The sequence below is a fragment of the Gopherus flavomarginatus genome, chromosome 2 (genome assembly GCF_025201925.1).
Source record: "Gopherus flavomarginatus isolate rGopFla2 chromosome 2, rGopFla2.mat.asm, whole genome shotgun sequence".
Classification (NCBI taxonomy): Eukaryota; Metazoa; Chordata; order Testudines; family Testudinidae; genus Gopherus; species Gopherus flavomarginatus.
This window is the reverse complement of record NC_066618.1, coordinates 248,269,608-248,292,307: the sequence shown is the minus strand read 5'-3', so window position 1 is coordinate 248,292,307 and position 22,700 is coordinate 248,269,608. Positions and strand designations below refer to the sequence as shown.

Here is a 22,700-nt window from a genome sequence, read left to right as displayed (position 1 = left end):
TTGCTGTATCTATTGCACTGAAATTACTAGAGAGGCTTAAGTGATTACCATACAGAGCCCCCATCTTACGTGGCTGGTTTTTTTATGTCAAAGGTTGATACAAGGAAGTGGCAGTGAATTTCAGGCCTCTGCCTCTCTACAGGAATCCCCAAATTCCTGACATGCTTTTCAAGATGGTTTTTTTTTGAAACCCAGTTTAGGTAACAGTTTTATTGGCGGAAACCAGCCTATGTGATTAGGGCATAACCTTTAAAAATCAAAACAGTTTTTAAAGCACTTCTTTGAGGCTTTTTTTGGCAACTATAACAAAAATTTGCTCTGTCCACATTAACTGCCACTTGCTGGTAAATGGTTCCATAAAAAAGTTGATTTTGAAAACCATTTCAAGTTTGGGGACTTTTGGAGCGTGGATGGAACCTCACACTGTCCTGTCAAAACCTGCACTGGACCGGTATGACTCTTCCAAGTATAGTTAAAATTGCTACCCTCTCATTAACAAAAATCTGGGTCAAAGGATCTTCTCACGTATTCCAGCAGCTCTCACCTACTGAAACAGTAACTGTAATATTATAGATGCTCCATATTTGAAACTACTACACCTCAACCTCAATATAACGCTGTCCTCGGGAACCAAAAAACTTACACATTATAGGTGAAAGTGCATTATATCGACCTTGCTTTGATCCAACGGAGTGCACAGCCCCGCCCCCCCCAGAGCGCTGCTTTACCACGTTATATCCGAATTCGTGTTATGTCGGGTCACATTATATCGAGGTAGAGGTGTATGTATTTTATAATTGTAATTGTAAGATAGCATTTTGCAAGAATGGTTTAAAATTAGATTCAGTGGGTATAGGAGCCTGTATCATGGATTGTTTCATTCTCTATATCCAGGAAAGACTGCTTATTAACAAAATATACAAAAAAAGCTTCAGTTTGCTTCAGATCCCCCTAAGCTATTTTTTCCCTTGCAAATCCCTGGTTTTCCTAGCAATATTGGGTGCCAATTTTTAACAGACCTATGCCTGTCCAGGTTCAGCACTTAAGTGTGCTATAAACAGTTTATACAAAGAAACAATCCCATTTGTTTGTAAGATGACTTATATAATTGGTATATTTTCCTGTTCAAGTATTATTAAATTCTAATAATTACCACTTACATAATGTGAGTGGCTGAGTTCAAGTGTTTTGTGTGTGACATTTTTGCTGACTACCAGTGATATGGCCTCTGTGCTGCACCAGTCTTGATAATAGAGCAACTACAATTAAAATAGGTCTGTCAGGATCAGGATTCAGAATAGCAAGCCAGCAATTAGAGGCATGATGCAGAACAATCGAAACAGAGTGACAGAGTAGTGACACAGGTGATTGATGAGTGAAAAGGAGCAGTCAAAATTCCAGGGTTCCTTTTCCTGCAACTACTAACGTAAGTCTTGTCATGGAATGACAGGAAAGTGTTAATCTCATCTCCTTATGACATTTGTCATTCTAAAAATTAAATACCTAGTTACGCCTTTTCTGGTGGATATCTTACCAGATACTAGTATATCAATTCCATTTCCAAATTCTTCTGTTCACTAGTATTGGCATATTATTTCTAGCTCACTTTAATCAGATCTGACATTTTAAAAAAAGCATGATTCCCTTGTGCTTTTATAGCTTGGCAATTTGATTTGGATAATCAGATCTGGTCCATATTTCCAACTAATTCAAGAGAGTTCCTTCTGGTTAGCCATGACAATATGAGAAAATGGATAGCTTTGCAATATTTTAAGCCATTTCTAAATACATTTGAATGTCACGAGTCCAGAGAGAGATTTGATTTGAAATCTAATTAAGGAATGAAAAACAACATAAAAAAGCCCTATTCTGTCAAGACCTTCATCCTGTTAAATGAAACAGAGTACAGCACTCTTAAAATGATACAGCTGTCTGAAGAAGGCCATAGGGGGCTGTAAATATAAGACATCCTATGTTTGTGAAGATTGATTTCATTCTCCAATTTTTGATGCATTTTTATTTTAATTTATAAAAATTAGCAAGCTGAAGTTGAGGGTAGATGGTACCAAAAAAATCAAGGGAACAGCAAGCAGATTTGTAAAGGGCTATCGGAAACATACTGACTAGCAGAGATACTCTCATCTATTGTGACTATATTTGTAAAACGACATCAGGAGTTCTAAATATCTGATGCTTAATGTGCTTCTAGTTCATAATTACAATAATGTAAATCTGCATGCACTACAACTTTACATTACCAATGAGCAGTTCAGAAAATATCTATAGCCTTGTAATACAGGAAGTCAGGATACTGCACTGGGTATGTCACATTACAGAAACTATCGTACCAACATAGCTAGGTTGCCATAGTATTTTCACAACCCTGACTTTCTCGATATGAAAACACACCTTTTAGTAGTAAAGACATAGTCATAGGGTATGTCATTAGTAGACTTTCTTACCTCAAGTTAATTGATTGCCAGTTAATTCAATGTGCATAACAGGTTTGTTAGTGTAGGACCCTCCCACACAAACAATGGAGCCTGTAATAAATGTAGACTGTGTCCACACTAGCCCTAAGGCACATGTCAAGAGTCTTGAGTTAATTGGCGATCAATTCTGTCAAAGTATGGAAGTCTGGCAGAGAAGACAAGCCCCTATTTTCATGGTTAAAAAAGCCCTTTGCTTCGCAGAACCCTTCACATCTTTCACACACCTAACCAACCAGCCAGACTATCATCTACAGTTCCCTCTCCACAGGTGTGCCTCCCAGCCCAGGTAGACAAACATGGGCTAGCTCTGCTTGCATGCTAAAAATAACAGTGTGGACATTGTAGCATGGAGGGTGGCATGAGCTCAGACCCAGGGAGATTTAGTTAGATTTTTGTAAAGGTTTACTTTGATTTGACATCTGTATTTCAGTTACTCATAAAAGTTCAGTACATTCCACATCTTTCAATATTTTATGTCAAGAAGAAATTCTAAAGTTTACACTTTATTCTGGATGTTGTATAATATATCTTTTTACCTACGTGTATGTAAGTAAAGTGTGTGTATGAGAGTGCAAGAGAAAAGGAGTATATTACATTTTTCATAAGATTTGATCAAATACAATTTCCCTGCTAATAGAATATTGAAAATTCTAATAACTACACTGGTAATTCCAAAGATTTGTAATGTGTTCCTGTGATTACTTTTCCTAACATGGGACAAACCTTCTTTGACATTTTTAAAAACAAACATAGCTTAAAGGTATTCCTTTTAACTTCCAATCTGTAGTTCCACAGTCATTCTTGCATTCAGTGCCAGAGTTCTTTTTTCGCCATCCAAACTGCCCTAAGCAATGTCTCTTTTTCCCTGGATGTTATGCTCTTTTAAATATTCTTCTTTAGTTCTTAGTGTTCGTGTAAAGAAGGTATGTAAGAAATTCACTGGTGTAAATCCAGTGACATTGAAGTTAATGAAGTTCTTTGGCTTTGCATTGCTGTAACTGAAATCAGAATATTATGCACAACATTTAATATGACTGAAAAGCATTTTCCATGCCTCTGGAAGTTAATATAAGTTTCATACTCTATTAGGGAATAATGGCCTCATCTTTATGTGTCAGAGGAGATGCTGTAAAAGCAGTTACCAAGGCATAAGAAGATTCAGAATAGCTCAGGGTCACACAAACTCAGAGGAAAAAAGAATGTGATAAATTATATTAATACTAGCTCTTAATCTCTATATATTATTTAGCAATACAAATCTATCTGGGAAATACAATTTGGGTAAGTTGCCCTGAGTTTTGGTTGTGAAGTACTAAATTCCCCATAGAAGTATCTCTGCCACATTGCACTAGGTCAGTGGTTCCCAAACTTTAACAACCTGTGAACCCCTTTCACTAAAATGTCAAGTCTCGTGAACTCCCTCCTAAAAATGAATATTTCCAGGGGTTTTCTCCTTTACCTGAGTATAAATTATAAAAGCAGTGATCTTGGAAATATAAAATTTGTTTTGATGACATGCTTATTACACACTATTTTTTTTATTATTATTATTATTTATCATTACAGTATTTTTATTACATTATGAAAATGGCAATACTCTTCCAAGATCTCACTTTCGTAGCTTGTATCACTTTCAATGACCCGGTTATAAGACAAGGCTGCTATGTTTCATCAAGGAGTATGAGATATGAAACCAGCATGAAGGCATTTAAGAAGCCAACTTAAAGAGTTTCTCCTACACAAGCATTCAGGTCTTGAGCTGTCTAGGCAAACAATGCACATTACAACATAGCTTAAACTTGTTCTTCTTCATCATTTTTAAAACAATACTAGCTGCCTATTTAATTTTAAAAACAGCAAAAAATATCCACCTCCCTTTCAATTCCTTATAAGGAGTCTTGAAGTTTAAATCTCCTCAGTGTGATAGATATGCTTGCTGTGATCTGCTTAACTCTTGGAAGTCCAGGGGCTCCAGGCTGCTGGCCTCATGGGTCCCTAGGGACAGCTCTGTCCGCCATTAAGGAATTTTTTCCCAAGAACCCCCTGTAACATTTCACAAACCCTAGTTTGGGAACCACTGCGCTAGGTGCACTTAGGTGCATGAGTTTTTGTTTAAAAATCTGAGAGGACAGAATAAAAGTAAAAATACCACTGAACTGGGATGAGATTGCACAGAAGACATTCCCAGATATCCACAACTATCTTCTAGGCTGCATGGGAAAGACTTTGAGCTCCTGGTGAGTGCCATTTAATCATGCTATTCTTGAAAATACCACCTCCAACCCAAGGTATTTAATGAATGACATCTCAGTCTGTTGATGCTGCGCTGCCATTCCCAGATGTTACACACTCAGGAGAAAAATGTTACGAGAATTAGTGGAAAATAATACTGACGCCCACCATTTTCAGATGTAGTACAGGGTTTAAAAGGGAGGAGGGGAAATAAAGTTGGCCTACAGTATGACATTCTTGCTGGCCAATTCTTAAGCCCGGTCTATATTTAAAAGTTAGGCTTACATATCTGTGTCAGTCAGGCATGTGAAAAACATTTACCCCAATCAACGTAGCTATGTCAAATAACCCCCAGTGTAGATGCAACTGTGTCAATGGAAGAATATTTCCATCAATGTAGCTATCCTTGCTCATGGCGGTGGTGTTCCTACACTGACAGGAAAACCTCCTCCGTTGCTGTATGCTGCATCTGTACTGCAGGGTTATGCCGGCATAGCTATGGCAACTTCGCTATGCTGGTATGGTCACCCTTTGTTGTATTGATTCTGTTTGGTTCTATCAACGAATATGTCTCAATGTATGTAAGATTTAGGTATTGTTTTCCCTTGCTATTTGTAAAGTTGTTCATGAGTTCTGGCCTCCTGGCATTTCTTTAGTTTGAGACATTTTCTTGCTTTCAGAGAAGGGAAAAAAACCCACTGAAGCAGTTTTTTAAATGTATAAAAGTATAAGGATTTTCAAATCATTTATACAACTCTATAGGGAAAAAACAGGTCAGATTTGCGGTCCATCAACCCTGACACTGCCCCTTTAAGCTAAATTGTATTTTCCTCTGGAATATTTTTTGTACATTTCAGATATTATGTCAAAGAAATTTTACACCTAAAATTCAACCAGGTTAACATCATTAGATTTCTGTTTCCTAAATCAAGGTTAAAAACAGAATCAAGGCACCACTTGGAATACTTGTGTGTAATGTTAATAAGGGAGTGTTGTGGTTGTTTTGTGGCAGTGCTTGGAGGTCTCAAGCAGCATATTGGTCCCATTGTGCCAGGTGCTGGTAGATATGGTCCTTGCTCCAAAATGCTTGTAGTAGAGACTAGGACAAGTGTTTTGATTATTTTCTGATTTACCTCTGGATAAACTTAACTACCCTTCAGAACAGGGGTTTTCACCATTTCCAAGGCCAGAACAAACCATTGTGATGATCCAGTCTGATCTTCTGTATATACAGGCCAGAGAACTTTCCCCAAATAGTTCCGAGAACACATGTTTTAGAAAAACAACTAGTCTTGATTTAAAAATAGTCAGAGATGGAAAATCCACCACAACTCTTGGTAAAATTGTTCCAAAAATTAAATATCATCGTTAAAAATGTGTGCCTTATTTCCAGTCTGAATGTATCTAGTTTCAACTCCTAGCCATTGGATCGTATTATACCTTTCCCTGCTAAATTGAAGAGCCCATTGTCAAATATTTGTTTCCCAAGTAGCTATTTACAGACTGTAATCAAGTAATCTTTTAGCCTTCTCTTTGTTAAGTATGAATAAAAAATTTGGGATGGTCATTTGGGACAGTCCTGTTCTATCATGCCCTTAAAAAAATGCTTGTACATTAAGGGACAAGTTCTTACTTAGCTTCTGTGCACTTTCCACTAACACTACACTCCCACTAAAGTTTCCTGAGTGAGGATTTAGGATTTGGCCTAATTCAAATTACTCCTGATGCACTGTTTTGTTTTGTTTTTTTAAGTTAAGAAATTCCCCTTCCTTCTACAAACTAATCTTCTAAATTCAATTGCAAGCACCTAATATTATTTGTTCATAGGAACCTACAGCCGTTCATTCTTTAGAATACCTTTTTAAAGTAGTGTCAAGGTCCCATAATGACAGGCCTGGAGAATGAGGTATTTTATCCACAGAAGTGACCAAAGCAACAGGTGCCAACTATTAGAAGTTAATAAATAGGTTTAGCTTGAACTTCAGCAGTATAGGTGTCCCATACTGCGCTGTCAATGAGCATCTATACTGACCTGGCAGGACCTACTCTGGACGGGTGGAAGGGCCCCTGCCAGCAAATTGCTAAATAATACTGATTGCAATGGGAAATTATTGTAATGTTACCATAATTCATCTGGGAACTGGAACACGTCCACAATCGTGCTCCATCCTGGCTAAATGGTCCCTGAATGTTATTAGTGGCGATCAGCTTTAAGAAACAGTATTGTTTCCTCCTGCTACATATAAAGCAGTGGTTTTCAAACTGAGGTACGTGTACCCCTAGCTCTTGTCAGGGGTACGCAAGAAAAATCCTGTAATGGCAGACATCACATCATGTTATCCTTTACTGACTCTTTTTTCCCCTGTTTTTATAGGTATATTCTGACCCTATCTCAGATAGGGGCATGCAGTAGGCTACATTATTTGGGTAATCAGCCTAAAAAGGTTGTAAACCACTGATATAAAGTAAACTTTGGATATTTAAAAATCTTCCAGTTGAATTAACTTTAAACAATATCAAAGTCATGTGTTCCACATATGGGAATACCCCAAATCCTTGTCAGGCTGGCTCGAAACACTGAAGTCAATGGGAGTTTTGCCATTGACTTAGTGTTAGTGGATCAAGGATTTTACCCCTGGTTACCTCACTTGGCCTTCCCAACTCAGAACTGCTCCAAGCGAGGTCTGAACTGTACTTTGCCTGAGGCTGAGGCTGTGATTTTGCAAAGAACTATGCACACGAGTTCAGTAAGACTATTCATGTGCTGAACTTAAAAGCACATACATAAATCTTTGCAGGATCAGTGCCTGATTTTTGTTCCAGTTGAAAGGAGAAGAAGTAGAACTGTGAAGTTAACTCTGGGTATACACTATGCCCTGCCTTCCAAAATATATTGGTTGAAACTTAAGAGCATTTATTTGATTCTTAAAGGTAAAAATTTACACAACTGCTTTAAAAAGGGACGGCTGGTATACATCATTCATTGCCAAAAGAGCTTTATGGGGAAGAGTGTAATAAATTTAAGAATTTTACTATCCTCCTCTGCATATTGACAGCTGTAAGCATCTGCTAAGAAAGCCATTCATTGTTGGTAGAATGTTTCTCATAAAGTACTTGTTTAGGAAGGTCATCAACTATCATGCGTTCTGGAAAAATTAAATTTAATGTCGTTTGGAAAAAGTGAACAGACAGATTTGTTTGGAGGATTTTTGATGTATAACTTCAGACTCTCACAGTATAAACCATAGTATTAATACTCTATTCCAGAAATTAAGCCTTAGCAAAAGGAGCAGAATTCATAGTCAAGTTTCAAAACAAAATACATAGCAGACCATTTAAAACATACATTGCTATGTCAGTGTGAGATTTCTCTTCCAGATGTTAATCTTTATGATTTGAAACAACCTTTTCTGCCACTTACATTATATCCCAAACAACTCCTCCCCTATTGCTCTCACAGGCACCCACATATCTGAAATAGAAAAAGCATGAATCAAGTTGACAGAGAGTATTCTTCCTATTATATGTTTCATTTCATCGTTAAATGTAAGGTTTTGTGCATAATGCACTAAATAATTTTTAATGGAGTTTTGGGCAATCAAAAACGCACCAGTTTTTCCCATCAGTTAAACTATCCCAAGGACAGGGTAAAAGTACAGGGTTGTACATTAGAGGAGTGTCTTTGTGATACTGTTCATTCTCTGTTCTGACAGAGAAGGCATTGTTTGCTCCCTGTAATATGCTTGGCAGCCAAATAAGGTAGAGATTTGTGCTGCGCATACAGAATCAGAAAGTAGCAGAGTGGACAAGAATATCAGAATTCCAAGAATTGGATTAACTAGAAGACGGAACGTTATAATGTGCTGCTAATAGCTTTTCATGGTGTCTTTGGTAGAATAGAAATGGGTTCCTGGATGAAGAAACCTTTTCAGTTGAAGGTAATATTTTCACTTTTATGGTAGCACATTAGTTAATGCTGTTTAATCCATTATTAATTAAAAATGCACACAATAGGAACAGAATAGTTCAGCAGTCTGCAGCATTCTTTGGAAGAATCGGCAGTTTAGAACAAACAGTAGCTTGATAATACTGGGTCTTGCAGAAATTGAGGATTATTTAAATTCAGACCCGTTCCCCTGTTAGAGCAGCTCCCATTACCATTAACGAGAAATTCTTTATGTGCTCCCATCAGAGGAAGAAAAGACCATTTAGTCTCTCAGCCTTCATTTTATACTCAGCAGCTACTGTATATATGCAGTGTGACTTGAGGATTTTGCTAACGGAGCTGCTTTTCTGTATGGCCACTAGATAGGATAAATAGCTCTGCATGTTACCAGATACAGTTCTCTGCCTCTCAGGTGTTCCCTGTGGTAAAAAACATTCCACATTGTGGTGAAAAATTAACATTTGTTCCACATAGTACTGCAGAAAGAAAAAAACAGCTTGTGTCTATTAAGCAAAATTTCTTTTGGCATTTTGTGATTGCAAATTGTGCTAAGCAGTTGTTTATGTAGTAATGCATATATATTTCCTCTATGTCCTTACCAGTTAAATGGCAATTTTTTGTAGCATTTCTACTTTATTTTTCATTTTTCTACTTCTATACAAAATATATTTTGTCTGAGCAGTTACAGGTTTTCTGGTTGTTTTTGTTATTGTCATCCTCTGTGAATGTTTCAGTTGTAAGAGCATTATTGGAAGTGTTCATGCTGCATTAAATAGCCATTTTTGGTTTAATAAATACAGTATGAACATGATTTTCAAAAGTCAGTGACTAATAATTTTGGGTGCCCAACCTGAGATGCCTTCAGAACTGAGCTCCCACCCTCAGAGTCAGGTTCTCTTACGGTGTCTCAAGTTGGACATCCAACATCTGGAGAACCTAAAATCACTAGTGACTTTAAAAAATCTTGGACTTTGGTACTTAAACAGAAAAGAAATCAGAAATGAGGAAAGTCTGCTGCTCACAATAGCAAATCTTGTGATATAACTCTCGTTTCGTACTGTATATCGCAGCACCAACTGTTGCACATCGGAGGCTTTCATTCAGAAAAACATTGCCAGTACCATCTGTGTGCCTGGTACCATGTGCCAGTTCCACACGGCACACTCTACTTTGTGCTCCCGTGCTGTTTTCATCTCCAGGGAACCACCATTTCAAATAGCAAACACATCGCTTTGTATGGGAAGTCGTTGAAACATACGGATAATGACAACAGCAGCCGTTGCCTATCACACTGAACAAAAGGCTGCCAAAAACAGTAGGGATTACTAGCTGACCAGCTAAAGAGTAGGGAACTACAACCTTACTACCCACAAGTCAATCACCACACTGGGCCAACAGTTAAGGAGTGAAAAGAAAATATCATTTGGCCACAAGAGACAGAGATGGTGATAGGATTTCACTTGAAATACTGTACCTGAAAATAAATACTGTCGGTAGTACAGGGTCTTCCCTTGATGTACGCATGTAACTCCTATGAATCCTTATAGAACTAGCGAGGCAGCTATAAAATGGAGTTGGGTCAGAACTAATAGAAAGAGCAAATCTTGAACCAGCCTTTTTGCTCCCTGCTGAGAACAGTCATCCCTCTTGGCTGGCCTGCCTGAAGTGCTCTGCCTCCTGCTGCTTCTGGATCCTACCACTTCCTTCATGCTGGGAAAGAGAACAGACCCAGGGATCTAGGGCAGGAGAGGCCAGGACTGAGGAACTTCTGGCCCAAAGCCTAGAGCAACTTTTGCAGGCAGGCCAGCCAATGAGGGTTTGTGGGCAGAGAGCAGGAGAGAAGAGTTCACAGGTCAGGTTTTGGGGAACCTCAGGGGGATTTTGGGGTTCTCTTTATGGGGGGAGAGGGAGGAAATATAGGAATAGAAATTGGATTCAGAGAAGGAGGATGGGGAGTGGTTAGATTCTCTGAAAGAGTGTATTCATCCGAGAATCCCAGCCAGTGCAGAGTGCTGAGGACGGATACTTTCTTCTTCTGAGTCCTAAGAGCTAAACATTTGATAGTCCATTAAAAGTTCTCAGAATCATAGGGTGGTAAAATTCACTTCTGCTGATGGTGGTAATAGAGTTACACCTGCTCATCCCATTAGTGTATTTAGCCCATTCTGTTTAATCTTGTTAATTTCAATCCTCTACTAACTCACAAGAGCTGATCTAGCAAAAGGAGTTGAAGTGCTCAAGGTGCACACAAACACACATGCACTTTGCTTATCATGTTGAGTTGTGTCAGTTCCAACAGCTGGGTATTAAAGATCGTTGTAGCCCTCACACTATGGAGGCTTTAATATCAAAGAAATAATAACCCCCCACACATGCCTGATAAAGAAACATTTGGAAGCAAGAAGTCTTTTTGTGAGATGGGTCCTTTTAACGGTTTGTCAGCATTGGAGCTCCTGAGTTCTGGGGAGTGCAGGAACGGCTCCCTTTGTGCATTCCTGGGGAGGGGAAGGGTTCACACATCATCTCAAAGGAGGATGGGATGGTCCTACTTTCCCTCTGCATTAGCCTGTAGGTGGGGAAGGACTAAGCTAGGCCCCATATTGAGCCATTTATAGAACAACATCAGTGTTTGAACTATGCCATTTGTAGAATATCAACAGGCAGGAGAAATCTTTGTTCTTTTGATTAAGGAGACAAATTCCAAAAAGCACCTACTCTGACCTAGGAAGATATTTCAAAGCAAGAAAAATATAAATAAATCTGGAGCTGCTTGTTAGATAAATGATGGGTCTCACTTGCCATTGACTTAATTGGAAGCAGGATTTATTGTGTGTGTGTGTGCGTGTGTGTGTGTTTTCTAGACTAACATTAGGAGTTTGAACCAACAAACAGGAAATTCAGAGTTAGAGCTTGTCTACACACAAGAGGCACTGAAAGAACTAGACTGGTTTTGTAAAAAGTGACACAGAGTCCTGTGGCACCTTATAGACTATCAGAAGTATTGGAGCATAAGCTTTCGTGGGTGAATACCCGCTTTGTCAGACGAAAGCTTATGCTCCAATACTTCTGTTAGTCGATAAGGTGCCACAGGACTCTGTCGCTTTTTACAGATCCAGACTAAGACGGCTACCCCTCTGATAGATTGGTTTTGATTCCTGCCTTTAGTTATTTCAGTGTAAGTCTATGTGACGACATTCTTATTTTGGAGTAAATTTTCCCTGTTTCGGTTTAACCCTTTGGAAGGTAAAAACAACAAAATAATACATCAAAGTAAGGCACTCTTATTCTGAACCTATGTATTACCTGGCTTTAGTTTGTTTAAGCCCAACATTTTACATCACTTTTTGTACTGGAGTTTCATCTCTTAATAAGGATATTGCTTAATTTGCCAAACAATTACACAGCTGTTATTCACTCAGTTAATAAAAGATGCTGGGACAGACATATGTGCACCAAAATGCCCTATCCACATAAAACCCTTACTTAAAGTTCGTTTGCTGAATGCCAGATTTTTAGTGTATATATAGTAACCATTTCCTCTGCCGTGTATTAGACAAAACAGGCAGATTTAGCTTGGAGTGGAATGCTTTTGGCTTTCACAGTTATATTTTCTATGCTGTACTAGTATTTAGAAGCAAAAAGATGGCTCTGTGTTTATAACTTACAGGCAGTACTTGCAATAATATTTTAACCACTACTTCATTTTTCAGCACTCAAGCTTTGTTTTCCCATTGGGAGGACCTGCATGACAACCTCAGAGGACACTGCTGCCAGGTAGGAGACACCCACTGAAAGTAAGCTTTGTTTTGTTGGCTTGTTTTGATTTGTTTGTTTTATTTTATTTTTTTAATTTTGCACTTCCTGAATTTCCATATGAAATTATTTCACATGGCAACTAGTGTTTTTCAAGTATGAATTACATATACTGTTATTTTATCATCCTGTGCTAACAAACATGATGAAAATTTAATTGCATTATACGTGGAGTAAGGACATTTTTAAATAGTGTTGTAGATTACAGTATTAAATTTGCAAGCATAATTTTTCCTGCTGGCTTTAAACTCTCTAGGATGGTGGTCACGGGGGAGAGACATGTCATATGTTCCTTGTACCTTTTATATAGCAGATCAATGAAATACTGTACTGTATTCTTCATTAAAGGATGGGGTAAAAAAAAATGAGTGCCAAGGTTTCCTTTCTGGTTCCCCATGAGAACCACTACTCTTCCTCCTACTATCTTGCTCTTCCTCAGTTTCCCCCATCATGCAAGTTCTCTTTTTCCTAGCTCCGTGCTCACTTCTTCTCCATCTCCTCTTTCCCCACTTCTTAGAGCTTTGTTCTCTTCCTCCTCCTCCTAGTCTTCAGAGTAGCAATGAGTAAGCTACTCTCTCTGCAAGGCCATCTTTCCCCTGCTTTGGTCCTTCGGTCCTCCCTCACAATGACAGGGAACTCAGCTCACTACTGCTGCTAGGGAACAGAATTACGGGAAGCTTTGCCTTATTCAGCAGCAAACACCTTTTCTCTCTACACCCCTCTGCTGCTATGTTGCAGTCTCTGCAGCTGGTGACAAGTGCATGCTGAGTAGATGGATTGGACAACACTGCTTTACCCACATAAGTTCTAGGTTCCAGTCTGCCTTTGTAGAGGAAACAGGACTCAGAGGCCCAGTGTACACTGAGAAAATTCACCACAGCAATGTGTTAATGAACACAATATAATTGACACAATGTAAACATAGTTTTGCCTTTAGCGTGGTCAAGGACTGTCACGGTCAAAAGCATGTTACTGGTGGTAGTTAACTTTAGAGGTACCTTGTGTGCATGAGGTGCGAAGTCATGTTTAATGCCCTGTTAGTCAAAATGTGTGAGCTAACAAGTTCTCTAGCGTAATCCATATCCCCCACACTAGGAGACACTGCTGCATTCTCCTCTTTGAGGATGTATGGAGGGCTTTGAGGATGTATGGATGGTCAGGGACATGGCCTTGCAACTATGTAAAGCGTAAAGTTCAGTGGGGAAACTCAGTTTCATCCCAGCAGGCTTTGAGCATCCATGCATATATCACATTTGGTAGATGTGCATGTTAACGAGCCTCTGATAGTGTGGCTGATGTGATTAGGTCCTATGATGGTGTTCCCTGAATAGATATGTGGACAGGGTTGGCAATGGGCTTTGTTGCAAGGATAGGTTCCTGTGTTAGTGTTTTTGTTGTGTAGATGTAGTTGCTAGTAAGTATTTGCTTCATGTTGGGGGGCTGTCTGTAAGCGAGGACTGGACTGTCTCCCAAGATCTGTGAGAGTGAGGTATCATCCTTCAGGATAGGTTGTAGATCCTTGATGATGCGCTGGAGAGGTTTTATCTGGGGGCTGAAGTTGATGGCTAGTGGCATTCTATTACTTTCTTCATTGGGCCTTTCCTGTAGTAGGTGATTTCTGGGTACTCTTCTGGCTCTGTCAATCTGTTTCTTCACTTCAGCAGGTGGGTATTAAGTATCAGAGGGTAGCCGTGTTAGTCTGGATCTGTAAAAGCAGCAAAGAATCCGGTGGCACCTTATAGACTAACAGACGTTTTGGAGCATGAGCTTTCGTGGGTGAATACCCACTTCCTCAGATGCATGTAATGGAAATATCCAGGGGCAGGTATATATATGTGTGCTAGCAAGCAAGCTAGAGATAACGAGGTCAGTTCAATCAGGGAGGATGAGGCCCTGTTCTAGCAGTTGAGGTGTGAAAACCAAGAGAGGAGAAACTGGTTCTGTAATTGGCAAGCCATTCACAGTCTTTGTTCAATCCTGAGCTGATGGTGTCAAATTTGCAGATGAACTGAAGCTCAGCAGTTTCTCTTTGAAGTCTGGTCCTGAAGTTTTTTTGCTGCAGGATGGCCACCTTAAGGTCTGCTATAGTGTGGCCAGGGAGGTTGAAGTGCTCTCCTACAGGTTTTTGTATATTGCCATTCCTAATGTCTGATTTGTGTCCATTTATCCTTTTCCGTAGAGACTGTCCAGTTTGGCCGATGTACATAGCAGAGGGGCATTGCTGGCATATGATGGCGTATATTACATTGGTGGATGTGCAGGTGAATGAACCAGTGATGGTGTGGCTGATCTGGTTAGGTCCTGTGATGGTGTCGCTGGTGTAGATATGTGGGCAGAGTTGGCATTGAGGTTTGTTGCATGGATTGGTTCCTGAGCTAGAGTTATTATGGTGTGGTGTGCAGTTACTGGTGAGAATATGTTTCAGGTTGGCAGGTTGTCTGTGGGCAAGGATTGGCCTGCCACCCAAGGCCTGTGAAAGTGTGGGATCATTGTCCAGGATGGGTTGTAGATCCTTGAAGATACGTTGGAGGGGTTTTAGCTGGGGGCTGTATGTGATGGCCAGTGGAGTTCTGTTGGTTTCTCTCTTGGGTTTGTCTTGCAGTAGGAGGCTTCTGGGTACACGTCTGGCTCTGTTGATCTGTTTCCTTATTTCCTCGTGCGGGTATTGTAGTTTTGAGAATGCTTGGTGGAGATTTTGTAGGTGTTGGTCTCTGTCTGAGGGGTTAGAGCAGATGCGGTTGTACCTCAGTGCTTGGCTGTAGACAATGGATCGTGTGATGTGCCCGGGATGGAAGCTGGAGGCATGAAGGTAGGCATAGCGGTCGGTGGGTTTTCGATATAGGGTGGTGTTAATGTGACCATCACTTATTTGCACCGTGGTGTCAAGAAAGTGGACCTCCCGTGTAGATTGGTCCAGGCTGAGGTTGATGGTGGGGTGGAAGCTGTTGAAATCATGGTGGAATTTTTCGAGAGTCTCCTTCCCATGGGTCCAGATGATGAAGATGTCATCAATGTAGCGTAGATAGAGAAGGGGTGTGAGTGGACGAGAGCTGAGGAAGCGTTGTTCCAGGTCGGCCATGAAGATATTGGCATATTGTGGGGCCATGCGGGTGCCCATAGCAGTGCCACTGATCTGGAGATATATATTGTCATCAAATTTGAAATAGTTGTGTGTAAGTATAAAGGCACAGAGCTCAGCAGCCAGTTGTGCTGTGGCATCATCAGGGATACTGTTCCTGACAGCTTGTATTCCATCTGTGTGTGGGATGTTTGTGTAGAGAGCCTCTACATCCATGGTGGCTAGGATGGTGTTTTCTGGGAGGTCACCAATGCATTGTAGTTTCCTCAGGAAATCAGTGGTGTCACGGAGATAGCTGGGAGTGCTGGTGGCATAGGGTCTGAGTAGAGAGTCCATATATCCAGATAGTCCTTCAGTGAGAGTGCCAATGCCCGAGATGATGGGGCGTCCAGGATTTCCGGGTTTGTGGATCTTGGGTAGTAGATAGAATAACCCTGGTCGGGGCTCTAGGGGTATGTTGATTTCTTCTGGTGTTAGTGTAGGGAGTGTCCTGAGTAGATGCTGTAGTTTCTTAGTGTATTCCTCAGTGGGATCTGAGGGAAGTGGCCTGTAGAATTTGGTATTGGAGAGTTGTCTGGCTGCCTCCTTTTGATAGTCAGACCTGTTCATGATGACAACGGCACCTCCTTTATCAGCCTCTTTGATGATAATGTCAGGGTGGTTTCTGAGGCTGTGGATGGCATTGCGTTCTGCACGACTTAGGTTGTGAGGCAAGTGATGTTGTTGTTCCACGATTTCTGCCTGTGCACGCCGGCGGAAGCATTCAATGTATAGGTCCAGGCTGTCATTTCGACCCTCAGGAGGAGTCCATGTGGAGTTCTTTTTCTTGTGCTGTTGGTGGGAGGGCACCCGTGTATCAGTGCACTGTTCAGTGTTGTCCTGGAAGTATTCTTTGAGTCGGAGACGGCGAAAGTAGGCTTCCAGATCGCCACAGAACTGTATCATGTTGGTGGGGGTGGCAGGGCAGAAAGAGAGTCCCCGAGATAGGACAGACTTTTCTTCTGGGCTGAGTGTGTAGTTGGATAGATTGACGATATTGCTGGGTGGGTTAGGGGTACCACTGTTGTGGCCCCATGTGGCAGGTAGGAGTTTAGACAGCTTACAGTCCTTTTTCCTTTGAAGAGAGGTGAAGTGAGTAATGTAGATCTCCTGTCTTATTCTAGTGAAGTCCGTTTGTATAGAAGTTTGGTTATTAATGAGAGTCTCCAGGTTGGAGAGCTCTTTTTTGATGTTCTCCTGTTTGCTGTATAGGATGCTGATCAGGTGGTTCCTCAGTTTTTTTGATAGAGTATGACATAATCTCTCACTGTGGTCTGTGTAGTATGTAGATAGCAGTGGATTTTTTACCTTTAGTCCATTTGGTATGATGTCCATCCGTTTGCATTTGGAAAGGAAGATGATATCTGTCTGTATTTGTGCAAGTTTCTTCATGAGGTTGATGGATTTCCATTCCATACGGCTAAATGCAGTGCCTTGCATGGTGTCAAGTATCAGAGGGTAGCCGTGTTAGTCTGGATCTGTAAAAGCAGCAAAGAATCCTGTGGCACCTTATAGACTAACAGACGTTTTGGAGCATGAGCTTTCGTGGGTGAATACCCACTTCCTCAGATGCATGTAATGGAAATATCCAGGGGCAGGTATATATATGTGTGCTAGCAAGCAAGCTAGAGATAACGAGGTCAGTTCAATCAGGGAGGATGAGGCCCTGTTCTAGCAGTTGAGGTGTGAAAAACATTTTTTCATGTCCTCAGGTGGGTATTGTAATTGTAAGAATGCTTGATAGAGATTTTGTAGGTATTTGTCTCTGTCTGAGGGGTTGGAGCAAATGCGGTTGTATCTTAGAGCTTGGCTGTAGACAATGTGTTGTGGTCTGGATGAAAGCTGAAGGCATGTAGGTAAGTATAGTGGTCAGTAGGTTTCCAGTATAGGGTGGTGTTTATGTGACCATCGCTTATTAGCACTGTAGTGTCCAGGAAGTAGATCTTTTGTTTGGACTGGTGCAGGCTGAGGTTGATGGTGGAGTGGAAATTGTTGAAATTATGGTGGAATTCCTCAGGGGCTTCTTTTCCATGGGTCCAGATGATTAGGATGTCATCAATGTAGCGCAGGCAGAGTAGGGGCATTAGGGGACTTTTTTGTTGGAGTATTGCGACTTTGAGGTCTGTAATCAAGTGACCAGGGAGGTTGAAGTGTTCTTCAACTGGTTTTTGAATGTTATAATTCTTCACATCTGATTTGTGTCCATTTATTCTTTTGCGTAGAAACTATCTGGTTTGGCCAATGTACATGGCAGAGGAGCATTCCTTCAAAAACAGACTCCAACAAGAAACTGCAGAATTGGAATTACTGTGCAAACTGGACACCATTAAATTAGGTTTTACTTTGTGTAATGACCCATCCCCTTCCAGTCTTCATTCAAGCCTATTTCCCCATGCTAATTTTTCCCCTACTGTTACTCACACCTTCTTGTCAACTGCTGGAAATGCGCCATCCTGATTATCACTGAAAACGGTTTTTTTCCGCCTGCTGAGAATAGCCTACCTTAACTGATTACTCTCATTATAGTTAGTATGGCAACACTCATTTTTTCATGTCCTCTGTGTATATATATCTTCCTACTGTATTTTCCACCACATGCATCCGATGAAGTGGATTTTAGCCCACAACAGCTTATGCTCAAATAAATTTGTTAGTCTCTGAGGTGCCACAAGGATGACTCGTTCTTTTTGCTGATACAGACTAACAGGCTACCAGTCTGAAACTTATTTCTTTAGGCATACATCTATATACATTTCTGACCAAGTAAGCTTTCTCTATTGGAATAACTAAGGAAATTTTAAAATTTTGCTTTTGTTACTAAAAATGGGAGAACATCTGTTGGTACTTGCCTTACCTTCTCCATTTCTTTGTTCTAACTGCTGGAAATTTAGATTTTATATATCGGCCTCAAAGCTGAAAACATGGATCCCTTGGTTAAAACAAATATTGATTTTGTCATCCTTCTTGTTCAGGAAGAAAATACGAAAACAGGAGAGCATGACAAAAGGGAAGGGCCATTTCCCTTGATAAATGCTTTCATTAGAGCACTGATTAATTGTGAGACAGCTTAAGAGTGTCATAATCTGCTGTTTCTACTGAAACATGGCAGTAGCAGCTTAAAAAGGCTTTTAACGGGGAAAATAAGACCCATCTATGGAAAATGGAAAGAGCCAAATACTTTAAGTAGTCAGGAGAAAAGTAGGATAAAATGGATTATTTTCTAGACAGGAAAAATAAAGAGCTTTTTTCATAGAATTGTTTGAAGATCATAAAAACCTCGACTGCTGGTATCCCAGAGAGAGTGAGTGCTAATGAATCAACAGTTTTATTCATTATTTTCTAACCAGTCTCTGGACAGGTAGATAATCCAAACCTCATATATATCTCCATGCTTGATCCATAAACTGTTATGGGAGGGTGTGGATTAGTTTAAAGAGAAGAAATATTTATTTTCCCCCTTGTGATGTGTGGCTGCTCAGTCACTTCCATTAATGTACTCCACTGTAAAGTACTGTTTGTAGCACACACAAATTGGGGGTGGGGAGGGAGGAGGCGGCATCAGATACGTTTTTGGGAGTGGGTGAATAATGTTGCTCTTATAAAAGAAAACAGGATGATTTGAATAATTTCAGAAGGTGGGAAAAGGTGTATTTTGATGGAGAAAGATATTAGGGAAAAGCAAATGCTTCTCCAGCAATTTAAAGTCTCTGAAATGAGAATATTAACTTCATGGATATAGGGCATTAGATAAAAGGATTTTAGTGAGAGAGGAAGTAGTACTCTTGAGGGGAACAGATTGTGCTGGTAAGCACTTCTTGTGTTGGCCTTTATTTTAAATATTACTTTAGAATGGAGCCTGTAAATCTAGGGATGTTAACAGTTTGGGTGGGAGAAAAGAGGCTTTTCTGTGTAAGGTAAAGTAGAGGAATAATTCTATTGCCCCAGCTATTAAAATAGTTTTAAGATCAGCTTTAAAATTCACATTTACAAGAGTGGTACAGTACAGCGCATTGCAGTTAAGAGAAAGGGGAAGTTGGAATCTGTCCCAAAAACCTAGGTTTAAAAAAAAAAAAATATATAGTACTTCCCCTTCTTATCAGGTGGGGTGGGGGGAGAATGAGGGAGAGAAACTGCTAGCCAGCTAATAAGCTAACCCTTTCATTGTTTGTTTTGGAGAGCCTTTTAGAATACAATTGAAGAGCCATATCTTGAGGTGCTTACACAGGCAAAACTGACAAGTATCTCATGTTTTGGCCCTATAATATTTTAATACAAAGAGAAATCAAGTTAATCCTAACTCTGCCTCTTTGGTCTTATGCTTTTAAAATGTTTTTTTTTTACTATAATAAATTAGTTAATACAATATGAGTGTATTATAAATGGGAATTTCTCATATGATCTTATATACAAGACCCATCATCTCCAGGCTTGAGTTTAATATATATATCAAAGGTACCTGTAAAACAAGCCAGCTGTGAAAAAAAGTGGCTCAGAAGCTTTAAAGTTATGAATGTTTAGATTAAGCAAGTTGAAACTTTTTCTTCTTAGATCAATTCAAGCCTACAGAGTAGTTTAAAATGCTGGGAGACTGATTTGCTTCAACCTTGCTATGTTCATAGCTATAATTTAAACACAAAAATCAAGCCAAGTCTGAAGACTGTATGTAACTTATGTTAGGAATTAGTTTGTATTATATATTATACTAATTGACATAAATAATGGTATACTATATTTTAAGTAATAACTACAAAGGGACAATGCTAAGGTTGAGCTCAGAATTTATCCTAGATTGGGAGTACCTGATTTCCCAATCTTAATATTGCGTAGACACTGTTGCACGAAATTTTCTTTTTGGGTGGACAGTCCAGGTGTATATTTTAAGACTAAACTTGCCAATGGAGCTTCTAAATTCCACAGTCTGAAACCGTATGGCTTTATACCATATGCCTCCAGCTGTCCTTGACTAAGGGGCTTGTCTGCATTACCGCTTAAGTCAGTTAAACTTACGTTGTTCAGGTATGTGAAAAAAACGCCCCGCTGAGTGACGTAAGTTACATTAACTTAGATGTGGAATAATTACGTGGACAGGAGAGTGCTCTTCCATTGACGTAGCCCGAAGACTTCCTGAGTTTTCAGTCAGATACACCTGTTACTCTTTATTTGGCAATTCATATAAGACGCAGTTTTAGCTTTTCATACTTATATAACTCATGAGTAAACACTTAAACTACTTGACTAGATAAATACATCCTTATTGAGCAGGATTTATACTAATACTGTCTTAATCAATAAGTGGTAATGGACATTCAGTATCATTAGATTAAATTATTTTCCTAGAAAGAGTTCCTATAAAGCAGCCAATTCCATTTTAGTGTTCTCAGTTAAGTACCGTATACTGTAATAATATTTGACATTTATCTAGCACATCTTATCCCAAAGCACTTTATAAATATATACTGTAAATAATCACTGAAGTATAGCAGTCTCTGGAATGCAGAGAAACAGCCTTCTTGTGCAAAACACTGCTCAGTGGTGGGAACCTTTGTACACTGATACATGTGGAAAACCCCATCTATTACAGAATGAACCAATAGGCTCTTGAACACGCAGACAGAGCTTCAATTTTTGTGGTCTGGGGTGAAAGTTTTACGAAAGTAAAATGCATGGAGCTCCGTCCATTTACCGTAAGGATGAAAGGCTAATCCAGTTTACCTAGATTGGAACCTGTAGAGTATTTCAAATCTGATGTTTCCACCACTGAGCCATCCTTTCCAGCTAAGTATAAAAGCGCCATTTCTCTCTGTATACCTTTACTCTTGTTTTATTTGTAACAGTAGTTATTTGTTGCTGGATAAATGCTTCTTCCAAACATCCGTTTTGCCCACTCCTTTTCACGTGTCCTGGAAAGCCTCCCACCTCACTCTGGATTCTGTGGAAGGCAGCAGAGCAGGGGCTATTTTCCCCCTTTGAAGTGCTGTTTGTTCCACCAGGTGGATGGGGTTCTTTAATAATAATCATGCTTCACATTTTCAAAGCACTGTGTGGAGGTTAATTTAATTTCTCCTGTGAGATAGGTAAGTATTGTCTCTGTTTTACAGATGGGTAAGTGGAGGCACAGAGCTATTACTTAGGTCACCCAGTAACTTCACTGCAAGGCAAGAACAGATCCAAATACCCTGACTCCCACAAGACCATCTTGCTTTCCTGACACCTGCTGGGGAGCAAGGACTTAGTATTTGTTGACTATGACTCACTGTGCAGCACCTCAAATACTTCAGTTGATGTGAAAGGGGCTAGGCCCACATTTTTAGAGATATTGAGGCAGCGGCTGCCCTCAGCAATGCAACATCTAACTAATTTAGAGTCTGTCTCATTTTCAGAAGAGATTTAGATATTTAGGAGCCTAAAACCCAAAGACTACAAATCAGCTAGGTGTTGCAACACTGAGGGCAGCAATGCATAAATATCTTGAAAAATCTGGATGCTCAACATCCATCAAAATCAACTCCCTCTGCATGTTCATTCTAATTAATTATAAATTACTTTAACAATTTAGATTTTATAGAACTCTGATTAGCCTGGTGGGATATGTATGGTTAATTACTCTCACGTTAAAAATTTATACTTTATATCCAGTCTGAATTTATATGGCTTCGACTTCCAGCCATTGGATCATGTTATGCCTGTCTCTGCTCTGCTGGATTGAAAAGCCCATTATTAAACATTTGTTCTCCATTTAGGTACTTACAGGCTGTAATCAAGTCACCCCTTAACCTTCTCTTTGTTAAGCTAAATAGATTTAGCTCCTTGAGTTTATCATTATAAACCATGTTTTCTAATCCTTTCATCATCCTCATGGCTCTTCAACATCCTTCTTGAGGTGTGAGCACTAGAACTGGACATAGCATTCCAGCAATCACACCAGTGTCAAATACAGAGGTAAAAGCCTTTACTTCTACTCGTCTACTCTCTACTGTTTACACATCACAGGATCACATTAGCTCTTTTGACTGCAGCATCATCCTAGGAGCTCGTGTTCAGCTGGTTATCTACCACAACCCCTTGATCTTTTTCAGAGCCACCGCTTCCCGGCAGAGGG

At 39.9% G+C, this 22,700-nt stretch overlaps 1 protein-coding gene across 8 annotated transcripts in view; it reads left to right on the top strand.

Moving 5' to 3' along the window:
• Positions 1 to 22,700, top strand: part of PAG1 (phosphoprotein membrane anchor with glycosphingolipid microdomains 1) — a 164,727-nt gene that overhangs the window by 77,774 nt on the left and 64,253 nt on the right. For 6 of the 8 annotated variants that reach the window (XM_050941057.1, XM_050941056.1, XM_050941055.1 and 3 more), the window contains one exon: positions 12,381 to 12,464. The gene's annotated coding sequence lies outside the window, so the exon portion shown is untranslated. Of the gene's footprint in view, positions 1 to 8,536; positions 8,663 to 12,380; positions 12,465 to 22,700 lie in introns of those variants that run through there. The other 2 variants (XM_050941058.1, XM_050941054.1) reach the window with 2 other exon arrangements.